We start from the raw sequence: 22,142 nt of genomic DNA, 5'->3' as shown, positions 1-22,142 counted from the left end.
AGAAAAAATTGTCCTTGAGTGCCGCCTTCATCCCAAGCCGTGACCCTCAACATCACTAACCAGGGTAATAGGCCATTGGTTGGAAACCTTTTCCCCTCACCCACATTTCAGTGCCAGCCATGGGAAGACAGTCCTCCCCTGGGAGACACTACAGGATCACGGGGGACAGAGCGGTACCTAATTTTATACTTTTGCCTCGTTTCCCAGGCAAAATGTCCCAGAGCTTTACTGGCTAGGTGGTCAGCTCTTTCCACACCTTGTCACCAGGCAACACTCTGAAGCACTTTTTGCTGCTGTCTTTCACGTGGGGATCTCCAGTACCATCACTTCCGTCCAGACTTAGGAACGCATTAGCCTATACTGCTTGCTCTGTCCTGCCAACCTGTTCTCCAGTGCTGGCACTTACACTTCATCTTTCTTTCTACCTGACTCTGCTCATATTGAAAGAGACTCTCAGATCCAAATGTTGTCACACATCCACAAGTCCAAGTGGTGGATCTGCATTTAAGACTCAGAAGATATTTTACTATGGTGCACAGTGCTCTTAAACCTTCCCAAACTTTGTAAATGCTGGTATCAGCAGTTTTAGTCTCATTCTTATCCCCTTGTATTGCTCTAGCTTTTATTACAACTGGCTTGAGGAGCTGAAGTGACTCCCCTCTCCTTTTGTGTGTTTGGAAAAACCCTGGCAATATATTTTATGAGATCAGTTAGCCAAAGAAGGTTGTGTGAACCTCTCAGTACATGGGTCACCTACAGGTATTGAGTTTTCTGCATACTTCTAGAGCGTTTAAACTGTTGTTTCTGATTGTTGCTGCCCTTCTGCTACTATTGCACTTCCCCAGCCATACTGAACCAGCAGTTCTCTGTTGCACAGCAAGTCAGCCTCTCAGTGGAGCTCCAAAACTGGGAGGTCTAGGTACATTTTAGAACATTGGGTAGTAGTTACACAGTTCTACCAAAAAGCCATGCTTCAGACCTGCTGGGACACCATTACCTAAATGTATTGTTCAGTGTACAGTGCACAGTGGCAATACTATACCATAAAATGCCAGTCTTCAGACACTTTAGGTGTCTTTAAGTCACTCATATGGGCCAGGAGACCAGACAAAGAACTAAAGGCAACAGCCATCTTTCTAGATCTTTGAGGACACATGTCCCTCTAAAGCATCACTAGATGCCTGTTTTGAAGGGACAGAACCCTATACAAATAGACTCAAAGCCTTGTTTCTTCAATGAGACGTGATTCAAGTCCCAGTCTTGAGTGCTAGAATCAAAATTAGCCAAGAATGCTCTACTGTGGTCATTCCTTGTCCACCTCATCTAGACAAGATGAAATCCTGTGTTGTCCAGTTTCTGTTATTAATCCATGAGAACCCACATGGCACCCCCTCTTGAACAAATATTCCTGGTATCCCTGCTGTATGTTTTGCACCCACTTTGGTGTGGCAGTAGCTGCAGTAGCTCCCAATTCCTGAATATTCTCTGCTGATCCACCAAGCCTTCTTGGTACTTGGCTATTCAAGCTCTATTAAAATACCATCGTACTTCATGCCACTTGACTTGCCTCATTTTTTTCTGACATATTTTCAGTCTGGTTTTCATCCCCTTTATTTTCTTCATTGTCAAGCTAAGTGTGCCTTTTGACCACACTGGTTACAGGCATCTCAAATAATCCCTGTATTTTCTATTCTGCATATCTCATGCACCATTGTTCAGAAAGGCTGTGCTTGAATGAACTGAACAATTCCACTGTCTCTGTGTCCTGTTCTCCACAGCAGCAAAAAGCAGGTGACTGTGCAACAAGAGAATAGATCAGGCCCTATAAGTTACTGTCCTTCAGTACTTCTCCAGTTTCCAACAGTTTATAGGCCAGACAAATCATAAACTACAGCCAATGACTACCTAATAACTTTACAAAGATTTGTCTTCCTTGAGCTACCCAGTATTCTTCTTGAAACCACATACATTTCCAGCATTCCTGACATCCTACAGAATGGATGTCCACTCCAAACTGCAAACTCAATGGAGAACCATCTGCTTCATTTGTATTAGAGCTGCCCGTGAATACTTCCATATCATTACACTGGATTCTGCAGTAGAAAAGACAGCGAGAAGTCAACTCCTATTCATCTTCTGTAGGCAACCATTTATTCCTTCCCCTAGTTTCATCTAGTATTTCAAGAAAATCTTAGTACAGTTTTTATTTAGCTTGGGTCATAGAAGTTTCTGTGGTTTTACTGTTTTTCCCCATTTCTTGTCATTATCTGTGAAGTACACTTGAAGGAGAATGCACAGAATCAGAGAAGAAATGTAAAGTTAATGCCATGGAACAGTTGTCAAAACCTAAAGGATGCTAAGTCACAGATATGATCTCCAGCATTAAGTACTGCATATGCAAAGAGGAGCAGAAAATAATAGAAATTTTATTTCTGCAGAACTGTTCCAGTGTGTGGGTGGACAGTCTGAATTCTGATTTCTGATTCTCTGAAATCTCAATCCCCTGTAACCAAGGCCTCATGTCATCTCTAGACACTATCAAAATTGGGGCCAAACCTCCTCGATTGCTGGAAATGGGCATGCCTGAAGTATGGTGTGCCTGCATCCTGAAGTTTCTTGTGAAGCACTAGCAAAGATGAGTGGTTTTCTGCCTGCCACACAACACACAGTGTTAGTGAAACAAAAAAAATTAAAGTTTTTGAGAAATTTTCTAAAATAGGCAGGAGGCATCAGGCTATGAAAGCAAAGCACCTTTAGCTCCGCAACAATTTGCCTCAAAAGGGCTTGTTTAACGTGAGGCAGTCAGAATATTTGGACTACTTTCCCATGGTCTTTTCCCTACATACACACCGGGTTTCATGAGAAAAGTGAAAGGCTGTGGTGGTCACTCTCTAAACTTTTGAACTCATGTATAAGATAAAAGTTCCCACTGAGATACCAGACTAGTAATTTTAATATACTGCTTAGGAGGTTACTTAAATGACATTTCCCCTGAAAAGACACTGTTACATCTTCATTACAACCTTGTTCTTCAAGTTATTAATAGTTACCATAGGCAGAGCATGTAGTTATGGAAAACCTTCCAGAGCTGAGGAAATAATGTCACTTTTATTCAGTAATAAAATTAATAGAATTATAAAATTAGACTTGTGCATAATTCAGGTTATTCCTAATATAACTTGGTCATTTTTAGCCACCTGTAAAAAGGGAGGCTGCAGCTTAATTGGAAAACTTTCTCCTTTTATTTTTTTTTTTTGTGTATTTGCAGTGTATGCAAACATGCTCTACTAAACAGAGATTAAACCCACTTTTAGTCATGGCAAAATGCAAAAGTATGAAACTACTACTTGCTTTAGGTTTGATGTCACACTAGAAAATTCCCTTCTCAGGGCCATAAGGAAGAGAACGGAAGAAAACAATTCTTCAGTTGGAGAAAAACCTCCCCAGACCTTCCGAGAACAGAGATACTTATTATTAAGTGGGAAAGGCAGTGCAAGAAATGGTACCCAGAGAAAGGAGTTTGGAGAGAGGAAAAGAAGCCCAGGGAATGGTATGTGTAATCCAAAACAAGCACTGACTGCTCAGAGTAATGCTCAGCAGCTCAAGAGGTGTTTCCCTGTTACTTTCAGGGGTGTTGGTGGAAGAAGACCTGCATAAGCCCGAAGTTTTTATCACTATAGCACTCATGTGAGTGAGTCAGCACTTAAGGTGTTCTACTTAAGAACTGATCTGGAGGCCACTAAGGTAATAGAGAAATTGATGTGACTCCTTTTGTCTCTCAGATTTGGAGAAACAGGTTCAGATATACAGAAGGAAAAATGCTCACCTGACGCAGTCTTGCAAAGCCAGAGTGATGATTTGAGCTAGCAGGTATATTGAGGAAGCCACATGAGCCTAGTAGCTGCTAATATGCTGAGATTTTGTTTGAAGCTGTCAAAGTGCTCACAAAACCTGGTATCTTTACAGACTGAATAAACAAATAATGGTCAGCACCCCTTTCTTCACAGGACCAAGCAATTACTACTCCTTTAAAAAAGGAAATTTTCTAAAGTGCATAGATCCCAAGCAGTTCCTACACTGACAGAAGCTTGTGTTAAGAGGTAGAAATTGAGCCACCCTTTCTTCCCTATTGCAATTTCCTAATATTTTCAGAAAAATTCAACCCCCTAAAAGAGACACTTAAGGTCTCTAAAAGAGACCTAAGGTACACTTATGAGGCAGATGTCCTGATTCCTTAGGCAGGCAAGGATAGCTGTCTGTCTCAACTTATTTCAGCCATGGGCAAACCCAGTGCATAAAATTTCTACAGGTTTCTTGAAAATTAGTAGCTTTTTAGGGAGCTGAAAATTAGAGCTCCCATTGCTATAAAACCAGAGGCATAATTCTAGTAATTTGTTGTTCTGTGAGTAAGCCCATCATCCTGTGTGGGTTTGCCAGCCAGCCAGGACAACAGGAGCTTCCACTATCCCTGCTGGACAGAAAAGACCATTTTTTCTCTCAGTCAAAACAATAAATCACACTGGCACAGAAGGCTAGATGTCTCTCATGTTAAAGACCTAGAAGGGAAGGAAAGATATACGGCTAATTGGAAAATGACAATCAGGAACCTGAATGCACTGATAGATTCTGCAATCTCTTGGTATCCAGTGGTTTGGCTGCCTGTGTGAAAATCCAGCGCTGCTGTGATACAGGCTTTTTACTTGGGTCTGCTGTGTAGAAGCTGGATGAAAAGGGCTGTGACAAGTCCCATGTGGTATTTCCAGCTACACAGCCTTCACCCCTTTGCTTGGGAGCTACACTGATCCTTCCCTAAGCTGCTCAGTAGGTATGCTTATGCCCATAAATATAACCATTTATCTGGCTAGCCCTGACCATGTATCTGGCTAGATTTGAGACCTACCTAGTCACTGTGAATCTGTCTGTCCATCAATGGATTCTTGTTGGATTCTGAATACTGAGTCCTTCTTCAGGTGGTCCCTGCCAGAGAGATCCCTGCCTGTGCTGTGCTCACCCTTAACTCCTGGATTTACTTCCCTTGTGAAACCATCCCCACCTCTTGCTGCTCTTTTGACAACAACAGAGCAAGAGGCATTGTGAAAATTTCCCCTTTTCACCTCATTTATTCACCTCATTTAGCCAATGAATAGAAAGGTCTTTTGAAAGGTGGAAATATGGCGCACATCCTCCTCAGGTCAGTCTCTCTGGTTTTCTCAACATTTCCCTGAAGCGTACAAGTCTTTTTGTGTTTACACAGTAGAAAATTTATTTACTAAAAAAAAAAACCAAACATAAATGTCCATAGAAATACAGAATAAAATGGGGAAAACAACATTGTTTTCATGAGGTTTACAGCTGAAATCACAAATTGGGTGTTAGTGGGGTTCATTGCTAAAGGATTCTGTGAGTATAAAAAGCTGGCATATATTTAAAGGGAGAATAGTTAGGTATTTGCGTGAGACTAAGTGGAAAAATTCCATTATGTTCATGGATTTTCCTGAGCAAAAAATAGCAGGAAGATGGGAATTCTCAACCAAAAAATCAGATATTTGCTCAGCTTTGTACATGTTCAGAAACAGGCTGCTCAGCTAGGGGGAAACTTCATCTGAGGTAGCAGTGATACACCTATGTTCCCATATTATTATACTTAGATTTGCAGCTGAGAAATTGAATTGGTGTGCAGAAGGAGGCACATCTAGTAAAACCGAATCAATTACAGTCAAAAAAAAGAACAAAACAAAACAATTTTTTGTGCTAAATTGGTATTGCAGTGGAAAAATTCTGATCATTTTTAACAGCTTGAACAGCAGACAGCAAGCACAGCTTAGCAACTGTGATCAAAATGCTTGTCTTTCAGCTTCCCCCTGAGGATAAAAAAGTATGTAAATAAGACCAAATTATTAGTCATGGCTAAATTACATAAACTGTTTTAAGAGTACCCCATTGTCCCTTCTAGGGAGACAGTAATTCCTGTTAAACTGAAAGACCTGTAAAAGTAGTAGGAACACACTGGAAGGCAGAATATCACTCTATCACCAGTTTTTCTCATCAAGGGCAAACTGAATTGGCCATTGCTGTCCTAATATAAGCCTGAGGCTCCTAAATCACTGCTCCCTGCTGTCTGTGCATTTCATAAACACCTGCAATTAAAAGCAATATGGAGATTCAAAAGAATAATAATTTAGTCTTCAACTGTCATGTTTTCACAACTGAGTTTCATTTCTAATGTATCCCACTCACAAAAGCTCATGTAAAACCACAGTGGTCGCATAATTATTTGTGGTATTTCCACAGACATTCATCATAATTCTCCTTAGCAGCAGGTGGAGCATTATGGAAGGTCACCCACCAGGAATTCCTGAGTGGGTGCTGATCCTGGAGGAGGAACCAGCTCCCAGCTGAGGGACTGAAACTAGCAGACAGTTTGCTGAGCATTCACTGAAGTCTCCCAGCAGCAGGAGCAGTTCCTCAGCACTGAGTTCAGCTCTGCCCTGTTAAGCAACATTTCTCTTTCTGGCCCTGCTTCAAGGTCACTTGAAAGTCAAGCTGGGAAACAGATCCCATGTTGGCACCTCCTGCTCTGCCTTGTCCCTGTCCCCAAGATCTGCTCCACCTGAGTCCAAGCAATACTAGAAAGAATACAGCACCCAGCCTTGATTTAACTTGCTGTGTGATTTCAGTTGCCATGAAACACCATGAGGCATTCTTTCCTAGGAGAAAGCAGACAAAAAAACAAGATTAAGTGTTTTGAGACAGGTAGCAAGACTAAAAAGCACAGTTTGAAGGTATAAGAGTTTAATACCTCTTATCGTCTCGGATTCCCCTAGGGGCTCTGTCTGCTGTGATAGCACAAAAACACCCTCAAAAAATAAGTATGGGAGTAAACAAAATCACTGTAGCAACTTTTATGTCAATGAAGGAAGAAAAGGAAAATTGTCCGCAGTGGTCCCAAGCTGAATCAGTTATCAGGTAATAGCTAATATTAATAATAATTCACTTTCCAAATTTACCTTTTTAGAAATCAGCATGGGTATATGTGTGAGTGTGTTTGTGTGTGTTTTTCTGTGTGCGCCAATATACACCTAACTAAAAGAAGCAAGAGCACAGGATTTGGTAGGTGGCAGCACAGATGCTCAGCTGACTTACGAGCAGGCACGCCTGAAATAAGTTTTCAGAGGAAAGCTTTTTCTTCTACATGCCCCACTGTGCCAACCCCTTTTGGAAAGAACTGTTTGTCTTTTTGGTCATTTGAGATTAGCTCAAATGGTTAGAGCATGGTGCTAACAATGCCAAGGTTGTGGGTTAGAGCCCCATATGGGCCATTCACTTAAGAATTCGACTCAATGATCCTGATGGATCCCTTCCAACTCAAGATATTAGTGAGATATAACATTATTTTCTTACAAGAAAACAATTTTATAAAAATATTTTATTATTATTATTACCTTTATTAGGTAAAAGCTATTCTCATGAGAACTACCTCCACAACATGCAGTGGTCCTTTGGATCAATACATCCCCCTTTTGCCTCAGATACAGTTCACCTTCCTCAAAGGTTTGATGATTTATGGATTATGTTAGCAATCTGTTCAGCTGGTAGTTTCCTGACAGGATCAGACCTCTGTCACAGCACCTCAGACTGCCAGTGCCACAATTAAATTACAACATTATATTTCTTGCTGTAATCAAGCCTACCTGCCCAATATTAAATCAAGTCACATCACTGTATCTTTTCTTTATTAGAAATATCCTCATTTTTAGCTTCCATAGAGACATAAAAGTAATTCAGTTGTTCTGCTTTAAAACTCCTGAAAACATCTTGATTTCTAATCTCAGATGAAGGCAAACACATTTTCTAGGGTTGTTTTCTCTTCATAGAAAATTAAAATCTAAGATATTCTTGGTGACTTTCTTTCTTTCTTTCTTTCTTTCTTTCTTTCTTTCTTTCTTTCTTTCTTTCTTTCTTTCTTTCTTTCTTTCTTTCTTTCTTTCTTTCTTTCTTTCTTTCTTTCTTTTCTTTCTTTCTTTTCTTTTCTTTCTTTCTTTCTTTCTTTCTTTCTTTCTTTCTTTCTTTCTTTCTTTCTTTCTTTCCCCCTCCCCCTTCCCCATCCCCCCTCCCCATCCCCCTTCCCCTCCCCCCTTCCCCCTCCCCTCCCCCTCACCCCCTTTTTCCCTTTCCATTGGCAATAAATCGTTGATACAATCTTGTTTTGTTTGACTTCATTTCAACTTAGAACATCTGTTTTTAAAGGAACTCCTCACAGATCCACACAGTGGAACGATTCCTTCCTTCCGCACTTCCACACTTCCTTCCGCACTTCCTTTCTTTTTTCTTGGAAAGGACAGAAGCTATCAGTGAGATAGAGCTACCTGATACTGAGACTGACCTATATTGATCAGTTTTCCACTGACCTCACCTGCCCCCCATCTTTTCCCTCTGTTAGCCATGCACTACAGGTCCCATCACAGCCCTGCCATATAGCAGTGGCCCCTGCAGCGTTGTCAGGCAATGACACATGAAAGCATCTTCCTGTCTAGTATATGCTCCAATCTTCTTTCTAATGGGACCTGGGAATCTAAACAGGAGCTAAGCTCCTACATATAGGCCTCAGTGTTCATAGGACCTTTTCTCATTGGCTGTGTTCTCTCTTCAAACAGTAGCCTGGAGAAACCTGTGCTTTGCTAAACGAAAGCAGAAACTATACAACTAAGGAATCTGACTCCAGAGACGAAGGAATTGTCTTGTCTGCCCCTGCAACTGGCCTTGACTACAGCATTCATGGAAGTCTTTCTGTAAGGTCTTATAGCACATTCTCCTTTTTTTTAAGGATGAAAATATTTTCTTGTGATCATGACTGAAACACAGAAACACAAGTCCTAAATGATTCAGAGTAGGAAGAAAATACAAACAAAACAAAACAGAACAGAACTAAAACCAAAATACCCTAGCACATAAATAAAAACAGCAAACACACACACACATACACATACACACACTCATAGAAACAGAAAGGACTAATTCTGTGTGCTGCAACTGCACCATGGTAGATCTCTACTAGACTTAGGGAAGTATTTTCTAATGGCAATAACAGTGAGAGTCAAACACTGCCTGCCTGGTAAAGGATGATTCCCATTAGAAAAGGTAGATAGAGAACATTAAACAAACAAGCTGTCAGCACTGCTTTAGAAAGAATCAATTCTGTCTTGAAAAGCTACAGGCTAAATCAGCTCCTGTCTGAACTCATAGACCAAATATCAGTCATCCCATCCACATGTCTTTTGACATCATAAAGGTAGGCCAGGAGCTGCATTTCACACAGGGATGGCTGCCTGCTGAGATCTTAGTGTTTGTAAACATGTCCTGTGTACATACACGCAGGAGCTAAGTGTTTTCACAGCAGAACAGCCCAGACAATAAAGCCCTGATGCAGCCTCATCTTGTAGTACTGTGGGACTACAGCTTGATTTGCATGGCCAGCACCAAGCCAGACACTCTCAGGCTTCCCTCCACAGTGCTTGCCTTACTTCTGGGGCCTCCTGTGTGGAACTCAGGGGGCAGAGCACATGGTTGTGGTGTCTCCACTGTCAGCCTCATACTCTGTCTGCTATCCTCCCATGCCTGTAGCACTCCTCTTCACAACATCCTCTGCCTCCATTCCCAAGGATTCTGCTGACATACCAAATATGGTTTTCTCTAAACTACATCATTATGGTAGTGATTAAACCACACAAAGCTAAGAAAAATTGAAAAAAATAGCATCTGGTAAATCAGAAAAATGTCTGTTACAACTGAATTCACTGAAATAAACTGTAGGCAGACTTTTTTAAGGTGAAGTAAGCCTGACTGTAATTTACTACCAAAGGCTAGTAGCAATGTCAATACGAGATTATAGGACTAGGCAGTAAAGGAGTACAACATAGTATCTCAATACACCTCTTTGATCAGAAGGTCATGTGTCCTGAATCTCATATGATGGCCTGAAATGGATAGCTGCAGAACAGTTCAAAACCAAAGCAAATAAGAAGCCAGCCTTTCCCAGAATATTCTTTCAGTCTCCTAAAATGTATGTGCCTACGCTTCCAGCAACAAAATCTACATGTTATTTCCAGCAATAAAATCTACATGTCCTTAGGCCGCTGGCATGAACATTAGGCTTTCTCTTTCAGTGGAGGGAAGATGATAGCTAAGGAGAAATCTCAAATCTGGTATTTATATTTCTTTCAGGAGTGGAAAATAATAATAGCTGTGTCGCTTTCCTGTGTCAGGGAGGTCCTCAAAAGAGGACCTTTTTGGAATTCTTCTGCCACTTTTTTCTTCGTTGTTACATATTATATATATATATACCTAGACAATGCCAGGAGCAGCACACAGGCTCTTTGCTGGATTTAACCCATGTGCAGTGTGAGGACAGAGTGCTCCCAACAGGCAGCAACAGCTCAGCAGAGAAGAAGAAATAGCCAGGGCCTATATTTTGCTGTTAATCTGCAGATGTTTGCAGACAGAATAACCAAAGTCTTTGAAGATCCCAAGCTGCTGAAGTCCCAATCTCCTCCTCTTTTTTCAAAGCACATTCAATGTTTCAAAATTTGCTTTCAGAAGGAATCTCAAATCACAAATGACCTGAATGTCTCTCATTTTGTATCTTTGTTCTCAGGCAACAAATGATGTCCTGGGAGGAGCACAACTCTTAGTTCTTATAAAAGCAGCTTGATACAGTCCATGAATGAGGTGGTTTATATCCAAAGGAATTTCACATATCAACCCAAGAATCAAAAATCACAACCATAGCAGGATGTTAATTCCCTCAATATAAAAATACAATAAGATGTGGTGGTTGTCATGGTGACTTTCCATCACACTGGGCACTTGCAGCAACTTGAGAATAATGATTCAAAAGTTGAAATGTAAGGTGCTATTTCAGAGGAAGATATTCTTAAAAACCACTTTTTCTTTGTGTTAAATAAATTCCCTTTTTTCAGATTGTCTGTTATGATTTACTATTGTGGCTTAAAAATAATAGAATGAATATACTTGAATGCCAATCCCTTTTTTTATAAAGAAGAAAATCCCCTCTTTATGCTTCCTGCCAACAGATCTGATCTTCCTGAGTCTATGAGTTTTCACAAAGTTTGCCCTGTCAAACGATTTTAGGGGCCTCTTGTATTTCTTGCACACAACATAAAAATGTATTGCATAGTTCAGTTGAAGAATACTAAAGCAACAAATAATGGTTCCTTTTGAAAGAATTGTCAAGATTTTTTTGAGTTGGGAAAGTAAGAGGGACCCTGGGGAAGAACTACTCTTTCCATTCAGAGAAAATACAGGGATTCATGTACAGTGGTATTAGGAATCAATTCTACAGGTTTCAACTCTGCTATAAGGGTGACCTTAGGACTAATCCAGATTTCTGTAATGATGCATCTCTTTGAAAAATTCACAAAGTTGTTAGATGCTCTCTAAACAACTTCACTGAAGATATGTGTCATTCTGTGTTACCAGAATTCTCCAAGGTGTGGCTTTGTTTCCCGACTAGCCACTGAAGGATGACCAAAACTAATGTTGCAGGAGAGGCTTCTGCCAAATGCAAGTTTGCATAGCCATGGCCATAACAGCTGCATATTTGTCTGACATTCGCTATGGGTGAGGTGCTATCAGAAACACAAATACAGCATAGAAATCTCTCACTGCATACAGGATTTAGGATCACTATGTGCAAGCTGTTGCAGAACATATTCAATGCAGGTAGCTCGGGCTGCAGCTGAAGTGGGAGCTGCTGGTTGAGTTCTGGATGGGAGTCTGAGGCAAGAGGTCAGGAATTGCCAACCCTAGGCACAGCAAAGGGCACAGGGCCCTGTGGCACCAGCCAGGAAACCAGACACTGAGACACTGCATGAGCCAAGGACTCAGTAGGAAAATGGCAGACTTACACACAGACAGACTGTTAGGTATAAAATCTCCGCTTCCCTTTCTTCGGGTCCCTCCTTGGAGGCACCAGTTCAAGCTGTGATTCTGTTGCTGCACAAGGATTAAATTCAGGATCTGAAGGTCTGAGACTCAGCTGTGGGAACCATGGTGTCAATCCTGTAAGGAAACCATGTCCAGCTGTATGAGTGTGGGGGGTGTAAGGAGTCAAATAAGGCACCTATCATGTCACCGGAGCCACCTATTGCAAAAGCTCCTCAGTTCCGTCTCAGGTGAAGAAAGCACGACTGCCAGAATGGTCCATGGATGGTCAGATAGGGAAGTTTCCTTAAAAAAAACCAGTGGTAATCTGATGCTCTATGTCCCAACAGTTCTGTATAAAAAGGTAACTTCTCCTGTGGTATGGTGCAATGAATGGGAAAAGGAGAGCCTCGCCTTGTGCTGTTTCACTCAGTACTGGGTGACCAGGGCAGACATAAAAGGAAAGATGAGGCTGAGTACTTTACAGAGCTGTTATTCTGTTCCTGAAGACAACTTCAATACCCATGTCCTTCCCCAAAAGGGATGAACTCAAGGACTTACAACAGGTTGTCAGCATGTGTGGGAGCAGCTGTTTCCCAAAATATCCCCAAACTGAAACATTCACGCTTAAGTTGCCTTGGCACTTGACTTGTCAAGATGCAATCATCCAGGGAGATTATTCAGGCTCCTCACAGGAAGCAGGGAATAAACCTATCCTGTTGCAAAGGGAAAGCTAAGGGAATCACCCTCCCACAAACAAGTATCTCGCAGCAGCAACAGAGTCAGATGGAAGGAAATGAGGTCACCCCACAGATTCCATACTGTTTTGAGCTCTGGCTCAGAGTACTGACTATTTTGCCAGTAACAAAGTCACAAACTGGTGTCAGGATTACTCTTACCTGGGGAGTGATTTATCAGGTCCAGCACTTTGCTCTGGCTAGTGCCTGGAGAAATAAGTAGCTGTGGGGACACAAGCCTGCCAGAAGCCAGCCTCAGTCAGAGATCACTAGACCACCACTGTGGAAAAAAGCTTCCAATTCAGTAGGAATTATACAGTGACCAGTATTACAGAATTACAGAATCACAGAATCACAGAATCACCAAGGTTGGAAGAGACCTTCAAGATCATCCATCCAATCATCAACCTAGCACTAACATAATCATCCCAAGCCATATTCAGATATATTCAGATGCCAGAAGTGCTACATCCAGATGCCACTTGAACACTTACTGAGAAAGCAGAACTACCACCTCCCTGGGCAATCTATTCCAACACCTTTCCCATGAAAAAAATTCTAGTATCTACTCTGAACCTCCTCTGGTTCAACTTAAGACCATTTCCTCTTGCCCTCTCACTTGAGACCTTGCAGAAGAGACTGACACCCTTGCTGCAACCTCTTTTAAGGTAATTGTAGAGAGAAGTGAAGTCCCCCCTCAGCTTCCTCCAGGCTCCCTCAGGTCCCTCAGCTGCTCCTCATGAAACATATTGTCTAGATTCTTTACCGTCTTTGTTGCCCTTCTCTGCACATGCTCCAGCACCTCAATGTCCTTCCCAAAGCTAAGGGCCCAGAACTTGAGGTATGGCCTCACCAATGCTGAGTATGGAGGGACAACCAGTGCCCTGCTCCTGCTGGCCACACTATTGTTGATACAGGCCAGGAGACCATTGGCCCTCTTGGCCCCCTAGGCACACTGCTGGCTCATGCTCAGGACCTGGCAATTCACCTTGTTGAACCTCACACCTTTGGCCTTGGCCCAAAGGTCCAGTCTCTGCAGAGATCTGTCCCTCTGCAGAGCCTTCCTGCCCTCCAGCAGAACAACACTCACACACGACTTGGTGTCACCTGCAAACTGACTGAGGGGGCACTCGATTCCCAGTTCCAGTTCATCAGCAAAGATATTAAACAGGGCTGGCCCAAATGCTGAGCCCTGGGGAACACCAGTAGTGACCAGCCCCCGGCAGGATTTAGTTCTATTCACCACCACTCTCTGGGCCTGGACTTCCAGCCAGTGCTTCACCTAGAGAAGAGTGCACCCATCCAAGCCATGAACAGACAGTTTCTCCAGGACAATGCTGGGGGAGACAGTGCCAAAAGCTCTACTGAACTGCACACAAGGAGCATACACATTCTTTCCCTCATCCTCATCAAAGTGGGTCACTCTGTCATAGAAAGAGACCAGGTTGGTCAAGCAGGACCTGCCTTTCCAAAATCCCATGGGCCCACTTCTCAAACTTGTCCAGATCCCTCTAGATGGCATTCTATCGTTCAGGATTCCCAACCACATCACTCAGCTTGGTGCCACCTGCAAATTTGCTGAGGAGGCAGTCAATTCCTCTGTCTATGCCATTAGTTCATTTGTTCTATGCCATTAGTGAAGATATTAAATAGTGTTGGTATGGGATGGATCCCTGAGGGGACCACTTGTCACTGATGTCAGCTGGGACTCTGACCACTACAGTCTGGATGTGACTGTACAACCACTTTCTTATCCAATACTCCACTCATCAAAACCATTTCTCTTCAATGTACAGACAAAGATGTTGTAAGAGGCCATGTAAAAGGCTTTATAGAAATCTTGATAAATTACATCAATAGCCCTTCTCTTGTCCACCAGTGGAGTCACTCCATCATAGAAGGTGAGGAATCACTTGCTCTTGTTAAAGCCATGCTTAAATCGCCTCCCTTTCCTCCATGTGTCTCCCCACAGCTTCCAGGAGGATCTGTTCCATGATCTTCTCGAGCACAGAGGGGACGCTGACCTGTCAGCAGTTCCAAGGCTCCTCTTTGCTACCCTTTTTTAAGATGCTTACAGTGTTCCCCTTTTTCCAGTCACCTGGGACTTCACCTGACCAGTACTGAGCTCTGGTCTGGTTCCCAAGATCATCAGTCTTACTCCTATTGTCAAAAGACTCTAGTTCCACAATCTTGTAACCTAATATGAGGGCAGATCTCTGCAGGTGTACCTTTCAAGGCTACAGAAACAAGACACATAAGGGCATTTCACAGATCATCAAAATCAATACAGCTATAATGGGAAAAAATACTACTGAAACATTTTCTAATTTTACAGAAAGGAAAGCCTTATGTCATCTTTCACCATTTGCTTAGCCCTGATCACAGCACCTAAGAACTGACAAACTAGCTGTCACAAGACATTGCAGAGAGAATGGAGTAGCCTGGTTCAAGGCCTACATCACAGTCAAAATGATCAGTCTGGAATTAAATCTGATTATGAGGTCATATGTCAAAATTTGACTTTAAAAGAAACCACCTATTTGCTTCTTACTTTCTGCTACCATCATAAAAACTGACTGCTTTGTTGTATCAGCAAAAATCATGCTTTCAAATGCAGGAAGAATTAGAATCCGGAGGGTAGTCTGGGTTAGTGTCTTGGACGACCACGTCAGCTTGAGTCCCAGTCTATACCAGTTTAATGGGGTTGTGAAATCACAGCCAACATCTCAACTGTTTATCTAATACAGGAAAAATCTGTGCAAGACAGGGAAAAAAGACAGAACTAGAGTGTCTATAATAGGTAGGTTTTGGAACAACAACTCACTTCCATAAATTCAAGTGCCAATTTCAGACAACTCCAAGCTCAAAGCTCGTGAGGAAGAACAAATCTGAACAAGGCTATTACAAAGGCAGTGAATGTCCTCTAAACTTAGCACCAAGAGTCCCAATCTGCTGTGTTTAGTTTATTCAAACTCTATCTGCACATGGAAAGTGAAAGCAAGAGATCATATAAAAAAGGTTTTGACAAACTCTTTCTAGGACTTCATAAATTTTGATAACTCTTCAGTCATGTAAATTACATGCAGCAGTTCTAACCATGCACCCTTAGCCTCTACAGATGTTTGCCCCAGTTCATAAGTAAGTTATGAAATGACTTTTCAGCACACTGCTTTTTAGCTTTATCAGATAGTCAATACTAAAGAAGATCTTTTTCTTCTCAAAGTCCATTTTATCATGGCAGTTTTTATGAAAAAATTTAGTTTGGCAGTAGCATTGTGCTCCTGAGTATCCCTTCCTTGCTGGGAAATTTCTCTTTAATGCAGTAGTTTGACTGAAATAGTTGTTTCTGACTTTTCTGTAGGTTTAAACTATCAGTGACTAGTAGTTTCATTACACTGCACTTAGACAGGCAGAATACATGAAGAGGAAAAAAAATATCTTTGACTAGACCACAATACTGCAGGAAATGGAAGGTTTTGGGACAAGTCCTTCTTCACATTACAACAGTTGTTTCAAGAGACAGAACACAGCAGAGGCAAGAAAGGGAGAGACAGAGGAGCAAGGGGTGTCAGTAAGAGAAAGAAAATGGAAAGATATAGGGCCAAAGAAATCTGTGATAGGCTGACAGAGGATGAGAGAAACACAGGTTAGAAAGGGTGAAAAAGTGAAGAGAGAAAGACAGGCTGTGAAGGAAGAGAAAGGAACACAGCAGACAGAGAGATCCATGCTGACAGAGGTGGTGAGACAGAAAATTAATACACCACAACAAATACTTTGGTGTTCCCTTTTTATCAAGTAATACCATCTCTGTAATTTTCCCACATTCCTTCAAATTCCCACAAATGCCTAATAGTTTATTTGTTTTTCTAATATTCTATATTTCAGCCATTTTCTACAACACATTTTGTGTAAACCTATTAAAGTTCAACCTATTTTTCCATAAATACTCCTTATCAACCTTCAAAATTCATTTATGGAGATTAATTTTTACTCCTATATATAATGACCTATTTTTAGATCTCCTTCTTTTCAGAGATCAAATGTGTATCGTCTGAAATTCTCATAAACTCTATTCTCTATTTCAGTCACCCAAGAAAAAATTCAAATATTCCTATTGGGCCTTCAGGACTGATCAAAGAGAGCTGTGAATATTTACAGTGAATCAAGATTAGGTACAGAAAATTCAGAAGCATGTGCCAAAATAATGAGGTTTTCATTATCAGTTCGCAACTGATGAACTAGAGTGGGAGGGAAATGAATTTACTTTATTATATAGATTTTACACTATAAATAGTTACTCATGTCTGAAAAATACAGTTCTGGCAAGAAGAAATAGCAGGCAGATATTAAAGAGCGTTAGAAGGAATATTAGCTCCCTCTATGGAGCATAGCCAATAAATCAGAGTAAATATTATAGTGGATTAAATTTATTTTCTTTTTCTGCTTGCAAATTGATTTGAACAGCTTATAGATAATTACAGTTAAAGTCATGTTCTGCCCATCTAGCCTAGCAGTAGTGATGGCCTTTTATGCTTGAGATTTCTCTTTTTCTTTTTTCCACAATAAACAGAGGTATTGAGGAATTTGGTTGTGATCTGGGGTCTTTTTTTAAAACATAATGTTGTGATATTTTTGGAACTATTTTGGGCTGCAAAACCATATATTTGAGAAATATTTTAACCTGCCAGAGTAACTAACCTGAAGCATGTCAGGAGTAACTACAGACCTTTGGGGAAAGGGTCAAGTTGTCTTTGTAAGCAGACTTGCCAACCTACTGAGGAGTGCTTTAAACCAGCTGGGCCTAGGAGGGTTAACCTTAAGGGAAGAGGGGGCACAAGGGGCTGACAAATGGGTGGACAGCATGACAGGTGAAGCTGTCTCGCATTTCCACTGTAAAAGCAGTATAACTTGCAGCCTATCACAAATGCTTGTACACTAGTGCATGAAGCATGAAGCAAGGGCAATTAGAAGACTGTGAACATAGCATGGTGTTAATGATACCAAGGTTGTGGGCTTGATCCCTATATGGGCCCTTCAGAAAAGAGCTGGACTTGATGATTCTTGTGGGTCTCTTCTGCCTGAGAATATTCTATGATTCTGTGAAATCAGCATGATGCATGTGGCCAATGACCTGATGTGAAAAAATGCTCTGTTCAACCTGCAACTTCCAAACAAGGTTAAACAAGTTGCAAGTAAGGAGTTGGATGGCATTCTTAGGCTGCAGCACACAAGGTCCTAAGAGGAATGAACAAGATAAAGAGCAGAATCACAATCCTGGACACCAGAAAAACAGAATTTGAGCTGTTCAGGGACCTGCCTGGAAGAATCCCAAAGAAGTTGCCCTGGAGGTTAAAAAAGCCTAGGAGAACTGAGACTTGCTCCCAGGAAGGCCTTTGACCACAAGCACACCCCAACATCTCAGCCCTTTCTCTTCCTTCTTCTGGTGTTCACACAGAAGGGATAAGGATGGAAGGGACTGCAGTGGCCCATCTGTTCCAACCTCCCTGCTCAAGGTTCAAGCAGGGTCATCCCAGAGGACATTGCACAGGATTTCATCCAGACAGTTCTTGAATACTTCCAGTGAAGGAGCCTCCCCAACCCCTCTGGGAAGCCTAGTCCAGTGCATGGTCACCTGCAGAGTAAGGAACTTCTTCCTCATGTTCAACTGGAACTTCCTATGAGTCTGTTTCTGCCTGTTGCCTCTTGTCCTATTGCTTGGCACCTCTCAGAAGAGCCTGGCTCCACCCTCATGGCACCCTCCCTTCAGATACTGATAGATATTGAAGAGATCCTCTCTCAGTCATTGTGTTTCAACATGTCATCTTTTCTGGAGGCTGAACAGGCCCAACTCCCTCAGCCTTTCCACCAACAGATAAATGCTCCAATCCCTTAACCATCTTTGTTGCCCTCAACTGGACACACTCCAGGAGCTCCATGTGTCTTTTGTACTGAGGAGTCCAAAACTGGGCACAGACTGAAGATGGACATTTATTGCACTTAAGATCTGTCTGATGACTCTGTGGCTCTATGTAGAAACACAGATGAACAAACATAATTTTCCTTATGATTCAAATGAAGAACAAAGAAACAAGTTTGTCTGTTGCTTCTCTACAGTGATAAGTGATAAATTATTAATTGTTCTTTGTAATATAAAACCAGAAGAAAATGTCATCTTGGTCCTAAAGGCCATTTAAGCTTGAGACAAGGGTCAGCAACAAAATATTTTTAGATAGTAAGTTTCAACAGCTGGGGTCTCAGTATACCACTAGCTTCATCAGTGTTAAAAGTATTCATTTCTGCTTCCTCTCAAGCAATGAGAAACTCCTCTCTGAGGATAACTAGGAACAGGAGGAATTGTGACCAAATAAGAAGATATACATGCCACATGATCATGCAGGGGTGGAAATAGAAAAAGCCAAAGGCTCTCTGGAGTTGGATTTGATCAAGAATGTGAGGGGCAGCAATATGGGATTATGCAAGTATATAAATGAAAGAAAGACAAGGAAAATGTGGTCTTGTCACTAGATGGAGCAGAGACAATGGTACAAAAGGAAAAGGCTAAAGCACATAAAGCCTCTCTTTCCTCAGCCTTTACTGGTAAAACCAGCATTCAGGAATCCTAGATTTCTGAGACCAGAAAGAAAATTTGAGCAGGGAAGACTTTAGGAAACAGACAAATTTGACATGCAGTAGTTTGTGAGACCTGGCAGCTTGCACTCACAAGTGCTGAGGGAAGCTGGAGATATTGAAAGACCACTCTTGGTTGTCTTCGGAGGAAAGATGGGACAGTTTCTGGGGATTGGCAGAGAAAAAATGTCAATCCTATCTCCAAGAAGAGAGAGAAGAATGAGTCAGAGAAGCCCAGGCCAGACCAGTTCTCCTCAGTCTCTGGAAGGTGATGGAAACCATCTCTAGACACATGAAGGATGCAAAGGTGATCAGGAGTAGTCAGCACTGACTTACAAAGTGGAAGCCATGCGTAACTAATTTGATAGGCTTCTCCAACAAGCTGAATAGCTTCTAAAAAATAATCTAGAAAATAAACCAACCAGGTTAAATAAGTGGCTACTGAAGAAGATTAAAATTTGGTCAAAGAGCTAGCCCAGAGGATTGTGGTCAAAGTCTATCTAGATGCTGATCACTAGTCATATATCCTCTGGGGGGTAAATTCGCTGGGCCAATACTGTTTCATATCTTCAGTAATGCTCTAGACAATTAGGTAGACTGCACCTGCATGAAGTTTGCAGAACAGACAAAGATGTGAAAAGTAGCTAATACATCAGATGGCTTTGATGCCATCATACAGCCAGGACATAGACAGACTGGAGACACGGGACAGCAAAAACCTCATGAAGCTCAAGAGAGGGAAATGCTAGGTTTTGCATCTGACCTACAGTAACCTTGTACACTGAGAATGTGGAGGAGGTGATTCTTCCACCCCTACTGAGCACTGGTGATGCCACACCTGGAGTACTATATTCTCCTCTAGGCTACACAGTACAAGACAGACATGGACATACTGGAAAGAGTCCGAAAAGGATCCACTAAGGCAATTTAGGAACTGGTTCATGTGTCATGTGAGGAAAGTCTAAACAAGCTGTGATTGGAGAAGATAAGGTTTGGGGATCTTATCAATGTGAATAAATACCTCATGAGGGGATTAGAGATGACAGAGCAAAGCTCTATTCAGTGATGCTGATAGGAAAAAGAGACAATGGACACAATTTAAAACACATTAGATTCAACGGCACACAAGGGTGTAACTTTTAGCTGTGAGGTGGCTCAGCCACTGGGACAGATTGTCCAGAGAATTTGGTAATCTCAGGCCCTGAAGCTCTTCAAAATCTCACTGAAAACAGTCCTGGAAAACCTGCTTCAACTGATGCTGCTTAGGCAGAGGTGTTGGAGTGGAAGTGATGTGTGACAGCCTCAACAGTTCCTTGAACAGGTGTAGACTAGGGCAACTGCACAAAATCTGCCAGCTTAGACTGCACTTTTGTAGAAAGGTTTTCTCCTGATTGGACATAATTTTCTCAAAGTGAAAAGGAAAAGGGATAAAATCTACTGATGATCAGACAATTTTTGGTTAAATACTTTCCTGCTAATGCAAGCGTAAGTTGGTCTGTATACATCAGAGTATAACTGCTGTCTTCCTGAAGGTTTGCCAAGATGTTCTGGGCAGCTCTGTGGAACATTGCTACAGACTGCCACCATTTCAACGTTTTGCTCCTTGCTGGGGATTACAAACTGTGTACAGCTAGTTTAGGGGAGTCACTTCCTTTGCACAACCCCTGTTGCTCAGATTTCACTTTTCATCTTCCAGAGATATTTTATTCTTATTTAGCCTACAGCAGGCATTTGATTCCACAGTTCCCAGGTGACCAAAGAAATGTGTTGCTCACAGCTTGTCTTCAATAGCTGAGGGAGATGACAAGGAGCTGAAGGAATTCGTCTGAGGAGCTTGCAAATGTGATGTTACTGCACCCTGTATTTCATGTACCTGCAAATGCATCAAGAACGGGAAGGCAGGTAGGTGAAGGTGGAATTCACCTGGGAAGTGGCTTCCGAATTTATTTAACGACCACCAGGTGTCACTGTTACTCCACCAGAGATGATCACCTATGTAGTAATCAGGATAGGCCGTTCCAATCTGAAAATTCAGCTGTGCTCAAGTTGTCACCATCAAAGAGAACCAGAAACAGGCAGTTTGGGGACTTCTGCGCCTGCTAAAAGCTTTGTGTGGTGTATTGGCGCACAAAGCACGGTCCCCAGACAGTCATAAGGCCAGAAACATTCATTAGAAAAGCATACAGTTTTTATAATATTTTAACATGCCACTTGACAGTCAATAGAATAAATGGTTTGAGCATCAAACCATTTCTTTCAAAACAAGCATTTTTTTCTAGTTTATTGCAAACTACTGTGGTTCTATCTGAAATATTTTATAAATTTGTTACATCTTTTCTCTGTCTCAGTGGAACAAGCTTCTTTTATTTAACCAAGAAGTCTTTGATCTTCTTTTACTAAGCCTCCTTTGTTTTCTTGCCCTACATATCCCCTTCTTAAATTTATTAACCATTGTAAAGCCATTACATTGTGTGTATGCATTAGCATTATGTGCTTTACATTTTGATTGATAAGCTGTTGAATATAAGAAAAGATACATGGCAAACACAGCATGATCATCAAAAACACTACAAGTCCCATTTTGCTACGGCAACTACATGTTAAATCTAAGGTCCAAAATTTGACTTCCCAGCCAAGAAAACAAGCCAAAAGGATTCAATCCCTGGTTTTGCTGCAATTCTCCAGACAGCTCCTTTAATTCCTGGACGCTTTTGTGAATGGATTTGGAGTGGTCACTCAGGTTCATTGTCGTGGTTTTAAACCAATAACTAAGAAAATTACTTATTTCTTGCTGTGAGATATGGATTAGAACAAGAGCAAAACAGGCATAAAACTTAA

General features: G+C 41.6%; 1 long non-coding RNA gene across 1 annotated transcript in view; it reads right to left on the bottom strand.

Moving 5' to 3' along the window:
• Nucleotides 1-5,305: 5,305 nt before the first annotated feature.
• The window catches only part of LOC106628682 (uncharacterized), a 39,824-nt gene continuing 22,987 nt past the window's right edge, over nucleotides 5,306-22,142 (bottom strand). Inside the window, exon 5 of the long non-coding RNA XR_001332119.2 lies at nucleotides 5,306-6,707. This is a non-coding gene — a long non-coding RNA (uncharacterized LOC106628682). The remainder of the gene's footprint in view (nucleotides 6,708-22,142) is intronic.

This window comes from Pseudopodoces humilis, chromosome 4 (assembly GCF_049639895.1).
Source record: "Pseudopodoces humilis isolate 2021_Gansu_Grassland_sample_001 chromosome 4, ASM4963989v1, whole genome shotgun sequence".
In the NCBI taxonomy this organism is placed as follows: Eukaryota; Metazoa; Chordata; class Aves; order Passeriformes; family Paridae; genus Pseudopodoces; species Pseudopodoces humilis.
Note: the sequence above shows the minus strand (reverse complement) of the source record. Positions and strands in the feature narration are given on the sequence as shown.